Consider the following 8,419-nt stretch of genomic DNA (forward strand, 5'->3'; position numbering starts at 1 on the left):
CCTCTCCCTTTTCTCTTGAATCATCCTGAATTCTCCCTGGCCTGCAGGAGTAAGTGGTTTTCCATCACTCCATATTTGGAGAGCTGAGAGAAGAGAAGGGCTTTCTTTAGTTCTAAAAAAAAAAAAAAAAAAAAATCCTGGTGTGGGCACAGGCATGCGTAGCGCGCATGCACACACACACACAGGCGCACATACACATGCACGCACACACACACAACTGAGAGAATGAGAGAGAAAAAAAATCAAGGTCCCTTCTTTACTGAGAAGAGCTCGCATCTGTTGCCATAGCAACCCACCCACTCCTTCCCCGAAAAATCACCAAGAAGAGGTGATGGCATCGAGGAGGGATTGGCTGATTCCTTTCTTTATTATTTTTTCCGAAAAAGGGTTTTTGTAGCAAAAACGGGCCGTGAGTTCCCTTGCCCCTGTCTTGCACAGCTTTATTGGGAACCTGGGGGAGGGGCATCACCCCCCAGCCTTTATCAGAGAAGAGGAGGTGTATCTTTTCCAGAGATTTGGAGGAGGATTATCTCCTGGGAAGGAGTTGAAGGGTAGCTGAGGAATCTGCTTCTTCAGAACAGCATGGAGACTCCTGGCTGCTAGTCTGGAGATATGGAGCAAGGATCTTGACAGAGGGCTGTCAAAGTGTGATCTTGTCTTGCTCTGGACAAATGTGTCTACGAGAAAGAGAAAGGGGGAGGAAGGGAAGGGAAGTTGGGAGAGACAGAAAGAATATGAATGAATGAATCACTGAATGGGGCTTCAGAGAAAATGACAATATGCCAAAGGATGCAAGCTTGCAGTAGTGGTCAGACCAGACAGGTGGGCAAGATGGTCCAAGAAAGATGCATTGATGCAATTGGTGGTGCTGCAAGTCACCAATGAGACCACAGCTGCAACTACTTAACTTGTGGCCACAGGTGAATGTTCCAGAAGAGCACTGACGCCCATTTTTCACAGTTCTATTCCCAGCCTGAGTCTCAAAGGCCTCCTCCAAAGCCTGGCCACCAGCCACTGCAGCCACATCACTCTCTCAAGTGAACTGTAGCTTCCTGCCAAACGACTGGATGGTGGAAAGAAAGGAATTCCTTGTTTCCTCCTGTGCTTGGCTTGCTACAGAAATGGGGTCACTTGGGGCTCGAGCTTGGAAAGACAGATGAAGAATCTGACCCTGGAGACAGACACCTTCTTTTCTGGCAGGCCGCTGCCACCCTCAGCAGGCAAGGGCATGGCCAGGTGAGGTTGGCATGGGCAGTGGGTGCAAATCCACTTAACATTATGGAGCAGAGGGACAAAAAGACTCCAGATTTGCTCTGGCCTGTTAGATACATTCTCATGACAAATCTGACTGATATCATTATTTTTATTTATATACTGTCTTGTTCTGTCATCTAGACTAGAGTGCAGTGGTCTGATCATAGCTCACTGCCACCTCAAACTCCTGGGCTGAAATGATCCTCTGTGTCAGCCTCTCGAGTAGCTGGGACTACAGGCATAAACTACTACACCCAGATAATTGAAAGTTTTTTCCTGCCGAGGCTGATCTTGAACTCCTGACCTCAAGCAATCCTCCCACCTTGGCCTCCCAAAGTGCTGGAATAACATATGTGAGCCACGACACCCAGCCTTGACTGATATTATGATGCTCATTTGATAGATGGTGAAACAAAGGCTCGGAGACGGATAATGACTTAATCAAAGTCACACAGCAAGTCTCTGGCAATGCTGAGCCTCACCCCTAGTTCCTGCTCCCAATCCAAGCTTTCTCTCTTGCACCACATGATAGGGCTAGGGTTTACAAACTATGGACTGCAAATCTAGCCTCATCTAGCCTGCTGCCTCTTTTTGTAAATAAAGTTTTATTGGAATACAGTCACATTCATTCATTTACTCATTGTCTATGGCTGTTTTCACATTACAATAGAAGAGCTGAGTAGTTGCAACAGAGACCACATGGTTCAAAAGCCTAAAGAACTTTTTGACCCTTTTTTACTAACTGATCCTTTAGAGAAAAAGTTTGCCATCCTTAGACCAGAGGATGAGTTCACACAACGAATATCTCCACTTGTTTCTCTTTCTCACCCAGAAAGCTCTCTTAACCCAGGGTATACCAAGCTATCATTTCAACTCCCTTTACTGTTCCAAATGCCAGAGAGAAGTAGTGCTCCTGCACAACTTAAAGGAGGAGAGGTGGGAAGCCCAATGGGCCAGGCTTTTTATTGGTTTCCAGCCTCCTTTGTGGCTGTGGAGATGTATCCTCCCCATGCAGGATGACGCTCCACTTCCTGCAACAGGTGTTGGAAAAGGCAATGAGGAGACAGGGTACCCTATTCCATCCCTATTCCAACCCTAGTCTGCAGGACTGCATTTTGGGCAGGGGGTCTCAGGGCTGGTGATTAAGGCATTGTAAGGAAGACAAAATTTATGTATGGGAGGAAAAGGAAGGTATTGTGGGATCTTGGGCCTTCCGAAGCCTCCAGTCTGACCCAGGGGAAGAATCTCTGTATGTCTTCTCAGAGATATTGATTAAATTGCCCAGGATCACACAGCTAGAATGAGATACATCCACAATTGAACCCAGATTTTCCTGACTTCTACTATGTTTTTTTCTAGGTTGTTCTTTTGAATTGGTGGATTTGAAACCAGGGAAAGGTTTTCTAACAGATTCCTAAGCACCTCCCCATCCTGCGTCCACAGCTCCGCGGTCAGTGCAGTGAGAATAGGAAACCCACGCAGAGCTGGCTTGTGCAGTGGCCGTGTTGTCTTCCGCTGCATCTTAGCAGGCTGTTTTCCTTTTCCTGAGGCCTTTTCATTATGCTATCACTCCCTCAATTCTACTTGCACATGAAAGCATTCAGAACATTTTATCTATTTATGGTTATGAAATCAACAAAGCTCATGTAAAGAGGGTGCAGGCTGGCACCCACGCATTGAGACGGCCAGAGCTGGGTGAATGAGCAGAGAGCCAGGAAGGTGAGGGACATCGAACCATGGAGGGGGTGGGAGGGGGAGAGTGGAGCCCAGGTGGGAATAGATGAAACTTTTGTGGGCAATGTCCTGAAGGCAGGGCTGAGAGAAGAGGACGCAAGGAATGCAGTGAGGAGCAAGTCAGAGCAGCCACATTTCAAGAGGGGAAAGAAACCTAATCAACTAAAGCCACTTTTCAAATGCAGAGCAGCGGCCACTTTGTGCCCTGGGGAGACTGGAGGAGGCGGACTTTCCTCACATCCATTTTCATAGTCGTCTCCACCACCACTCCCAACTGGCGAATTCTGGCCCTGCTGGTCCTCCAGTGAAGTCCGGGGACCCCCTCAGTGCCCCCAGCCCCTGTGCTTCCTCGTCACCACACTCTGCACTCCGCGCTGTCCCTGCGTGTTTACTTGGCTGTCTCCCCTACCAGCATCTACACCTGGTCTTCATGTTCCCAGCATCCAGTACAAGGCCTGACATAGGGCAGGGGCTCAGGCGAGTAAGTCATTCATGCAACAAACAGCTGAGGGTGGAATTTGTGCCAGCTTCTGCAGTGACGTGATGGTGCCCACATACAGCTGGTCTCGGCCTCATGGAACCTGCAGGCTGGTGAGAGAGCAAGGGGTCCATCCAGCAACTTCAGTGGGATACGGCCGTCAAAGAGGCATACTGGGAGTTTGGGGAGAGCAAAAGGAGGGATGACCCTGCCTGAGGAGTCGGCACTGGCCTCCCCAAGTAGGTGCATTTGAGTTGAGCTGCTGGTAGCAAGTCAGTGCTGACTGGGCCAGGCTGTGCTGGGTGGGTGGCTGGGTGGACAGAGGAGTGTGGCCTCATAAATGAGACTTGACACGGTGCCAGGTAGCCACAAAAGAAACCACTGTAGCTGAGGTTGTGTTAACAGGGACAGGCAGCAAAAGTGGAGAGAGGGCAGCCTCTGTTAGGGCCAGGAGGTTTGGCTCTAGAACTTATGCTCTGGGTCCAAGCCTAGCCTTGAGCACAGCAGCCAATGAGGAAGGGCCAACTGCACCCGAGGCTGTGAGGCAGGGCCCAGGGCATCCCCCAGGCCTGACTCTGGTAAGCCCTCCAGCTTGTCTGGCCTCATGCACCCCCTTGCCTCTCTTCCAGCTACATAAGCCTTCTTCCAGTCCCTGGCCTGCCACTCTCCTGGCCACCACAGTGCCTTTGCACATGCTGTTCCCTCCCCTGGGGTGCCGCTGCCTCTCTCCTCTGCCGAGTTCTTCCTATTTTCCCCTGTTAGTTCAGCCCAAATATCATCTCCTCTGGAAAGCCTTCCCTGACCTTCCCGATGAGGCCAAATCCTCAGCTACAGGTTCGCAGGCACCCCAGGCCTCTGTTGGCACTTGGCGAAATGGCGATTTAATACTTTATTTTGGTGAGGAATTTATTGCCTCTTCTCCACTAGACTGTGGTCACCATGGCGGGGACCGTGACTGCTTTGCCCACTGTTAATTCCAGTGTGGAGTAAAGTGCTTCATAAACATTTGTAAGAAATGTTTAAAAGATGGAAGGAATGGAGAGATGTTCCTCAGAGAAGAGGAAGCTTGAGGGGTGGTGTGGCATTTGCAGACGTTTGAAGGACCATCAAGAGGCGGTGGGAGAGACATGGTCCGCGTGGAAAGGCCAGCGGGCAGGGATGTACCTGGGGCAGGAGGGGGTGGCAGGGGGAGGAGAATCTGGGCTGAGTCCTGCCTCCTCCACAGATTGCTTCTGTGATATTGGTCAGTTAAGTGACTTAACATTTTGTGCCTCAGTTTACAAATTTGTTAAATACAGAAGTGGGGAGAATGATGGCACCTCTATCAAGGGACTTATGTGAGCATTAAAGGAGTTAAGTAGTTAAAACACTCAGAAAATGCCTGATGCATAAAAGGAGCACAAGAAATGCTCAATGGCAGAATGTTGGTCGTTATCTTAACTTTATGAAAAATATAATTTTGAACAAGGCTATGCAGAGACTGCACGGGCTGGTTCAGGAGGCAGCACATGTACTGGCATTGCAAGTGTAGAAATAGCCTGGGTACCCACTAGCAGCTTTGGTCCAGGCCAGGTGTGAGAGCACAAGATGGAATAAGCCAGGCTGGGGCTGTAGCCTGGAAAAGTCAAGGGATATACTCAAAGTGCCCCTCAGGGCTCTGGCTCAGGCCCCAGCAAGCTTCTTCCCTGGGCAGCAGCTCCCCCTTCACTGCTCACCAAGCCAGGGATGGAGGGCCTGGGCTAGGCCCAACACACCCCTCTGGTGCTCAGTAGCCCAGCTCCCCTTGCCATTCTTCTGGAAGCCGACCTGACCATGTTCTTCCCAGCTTAAGACCCTTGTGGCTCCCATTATCTCTGATTACTAAAAACTCCTCCAGGCTGGCACCTCCTTTCTTCCCCTTTCACCCACAGGTGCCTCGGCCTCCAGAGGCTCCAGCTCCAAGTCTCTCCTTGTTACTAACAGGGCACAGCTCGTAACATGGGAGTTTACAGATGTGGCACCTACTCATACCTTGTGTACCTGATGAGCGTATTAATTCATGAAAACCTCACAGCAGCCCTATGACATGCCTGCCATCATTACTCCCACAGGCCCTGGGCCAGCAGAGAGGGAGTCTGCAGGGAACAGTCCAGGGCGTCCCAGGAAAGACTGATGGGGTTTAAGGCTCCAGTGGTCAGAGAGGGTCAGGGACTGGGCCTAGGGGCAACAAAGAAGAGACCCCCACGAGCTGGGAGAATGGTGCTCTCCATGCCTGGGAATGCGGGAACCACAGGGAGTTGGGTGAACCATGGTGAGCAGGGGAGAGTGACCTTTACGGTTGAGGATGGAGCAGCTTCTGAAGCCAAGAAGGGCTGAGCACTGGTGGGAGGGGAGGAGCACTAGGAAGCTTTGGTGGAAAGGACCATCAGGTTGAAGGGAAAACCCCTGAATTGCCAGCCCTGACAGGCTGTTAGTTCGGAGAGTCTTCTGCAAAAGGAGTCCAAGGTCCAGGAAGAAGAAGAGGTGAGCTCAGTCTAGATGTCAGTGGATTGTGTTTGGTGCAGGGGAATAGTTCTGAACAGGAGCAGCGGAAGATGCAGATTCTGTTCCCAGCTCTGCCACTAGCCTGCTGGGGGTGTTCTGCAAACCTCTCCCCCTCACTGGGCCTCAGTTTTTGTATTTGCAAAATAGCAGTGGGTCAGACCCCTTAGCCTCAAAGGGCCCTCCCAACCTCTGGTACTTGAGCATCTCTGAGCCTGCTGGGCCACCTGTCCCAGTGCCTCTTGGGCTTTGGAAGTTGAATGCTGCAACCCCAAGCCCCAGTTTCAGGTGGGGATGAGCCCATTGCCCAATGCTAGGGTCCGAGTGGGCCTGAAGGCTCCCAGAGGACCACGTCCTCAGCCCTGGATGGGCAGGGACCCTGGAGACCTGGCCTGTGTGGACACAGGGGAATAAGTACTGGGACTGAGCCTGTAGTTTTGCTTCTTCCACCCAACCCATTGGGGGTCATTCTCACAGCTTGGTGCTAGGTACACCAGGGAACTCACCATTGGAGGGATCCGATGGGTTCCAAGGTGCACAAAACAGACTCCCAGATCATCCTCAGGTGGTCTACACAGCCTGTGGCTAAAGCAACTTCTGTCTCCAGCACTTCTTAGCTTCAGTCTGGTGAGAGGAGGAAAGTTCCCTCGGCAGTGTCTTACAGGTGGCCACAGAGGGCCCCCACAGCCTGGCCAAAATGCTCAATTTCAGAAAGTCCCAGACTCATAATTGGAGTGAGGGCCCTTGAAAGATGGTCTTGGATGACTGAGGCCTAATGCAGAGAGTGGAGTGACCCAAGTGACTCACGGCCAGCACTTGGTGGAGGTGAACCCAGACTAGGTCCTTGGTTTGTGGTGCAGTGGCCATGCGGGCCTCCCACAGGCTGGCCTCTGGGGTCCAGGTGCTGAGAAGCCTGGGCCAGGAGGCGGAGCTCTAGGTCCTAGTCTTAGCGGCACCCTGACTTGCTGTGTGACCTTGGCAAATTGTGTCTGTCTGAGAGCCGCCTGAGTCTTCCCCTCTGCACTGAGGGCTTGGCGCTGGGGGTGGACGCTCCATTGTAGCACCATTCAGGGTCCCAGGGCTAGCTGTACCAGAGCAGAAACTTCTCTCCTCGCCACCCTTGGAGCCCTCAAGTGCTGCTTGTGTGTTCTTCTCCACCTCTGGGTCCCCCATCCCAGTCCAGAGAGGGGCCCAGAGATGTCTGGAATCTGCAGCTTCTTGAGAATACGTCAGGCACTTCCCAGCTGTCGTCCCAGGTCCCCGTCAAACACCTCCAGGAAGTGCTGCAGGGAGAGGGCAGAAGTCAACAGGACCAGGCAGGGGTTCCAAAGGGCTGGGTCCACTTGACTCTGGGGAGCCCTGCCAGACCCCTGCAGGCCACACCTACATCCAGAAGCAAACTGGTCCTTGTAGGCAGTCTGGGGAAAGGTTTGGTTCCAGAAAGTTCCAGAGCTGGTGGCTACAGGAATCCTTCAATGCAGGCGATGTTTGCAAGCAGCAGCAACCTGGTTGGTCTGTCGTGGAGTGGTGTCCAGAAGCTTCTCTAAAAACCCCGCCCAGGTCCAGACTGTGCTGGGGAAGGAGAGGCAGTTGGTGTCATGACAAAGGTGTCCAGCCCCTCTGCTTGGTGCAGGGCAGAGGCTGGGGACTGGCACACGGGGCTGGCTAAGCTCAACCATAAGGAATGGCCTGACCTCTGGCCAGGAGGTCAGCGGCCGTGGGCTCTAGCCCATGCTCTCCCTCCAGGAACTAGTCAATCACTACTTTTCTCTGGGCCTCAGTTTACCTTCCAGTTTAAGGAGGAGGTTGGAGCAACTGGTAAGGGGCTTTCCTGGGATCCTAACTCTGCTCCAGGCTGAGCACAGGGAGAAAAAGGTTAAGGGGCCGGGGGGCCTGGAGGGAGGCAAAGGTCTCCAGGATCCCATGGTGGCCCCAAGGGTAGTGAAGTCCTCACCTGGTGTTTTCACCCTGTGGCCTTGTCCAGAGAGGATCCCCGAAGGCGCTAGGCCTGGCATCTCGTTTCTTTCCAAGGTTTGGACAGAAGTCTCCCCTGTTGGAGGAGGGGGGCGGGGGCGAGGGGCAAGGGCAGGACCTCCCTTTTCCCTGGTTGAAATGTCCCCATAGAGGGTGGGGGGCGCTAAGATGGGGGTGGTGGGGGCGTGCGGCGCCGGGGACTCCCCGGGCCCCGGCCCCGCGAAGGGCTCGCGGCTCGGGGGCGGGGGCAGCTCCCAGGCTCTGGTGGAGCCGCCACTCCGCCAGTTGCCTTAAAAAGGCGCCAGCGCGCGCGCATCAGCAGAAGGGCTGCGGCTCTCTTCCAAATTAGGCAAGAATTGGGAGGCCGCGGGAGACGAGCTGCGAGAAGAGCGCGGACGTCACCCGGGGCCTCCCTCTCCCTCCCGCTCCTCGCGCCTGCATCACGTCCCCATGGCAACG

General features: G+C 53.1%; 1 long non-coding RNA gene across 1 annotated transcript; it reads right to left on the reverse strand.

Annotated features, from left to right (window-relative positions):
* Positions 1-332: 332 nt before the first annotated feature.
* Positions 333-8,108, reverse strand: LOC126935441 (uncharacterized). Its single transcript, XR_007719246.1, has 3 exons — positions 7,941-8,108; positions 6,493-7,558; positions 333-677 (listed from the first exon to the last, which is right to left on the reverse strand). It is a non-coding gene; the product is annotated as an uncharacterized LOC126935441 (long non-coding RNA).
* Between the last annotated feature and the right edge of the window lie 311 nt (positions 8,109-8,419).

This window comes from Macaca thibetana, chromosome 14, assembly GCF_024542745.1.
Source record: "Macaca thibetana thibetana isolate TM-01 chromosome 14, ASM2454274v1, whole genome shotgun sequence".
NCBI classification, from domain to species: domain Eukaryota; kingdom Metazoa; phylum Chordata; class Mammalia; order Primates; family Cercopithecidae; genus Macaca; species Macaca thibetana.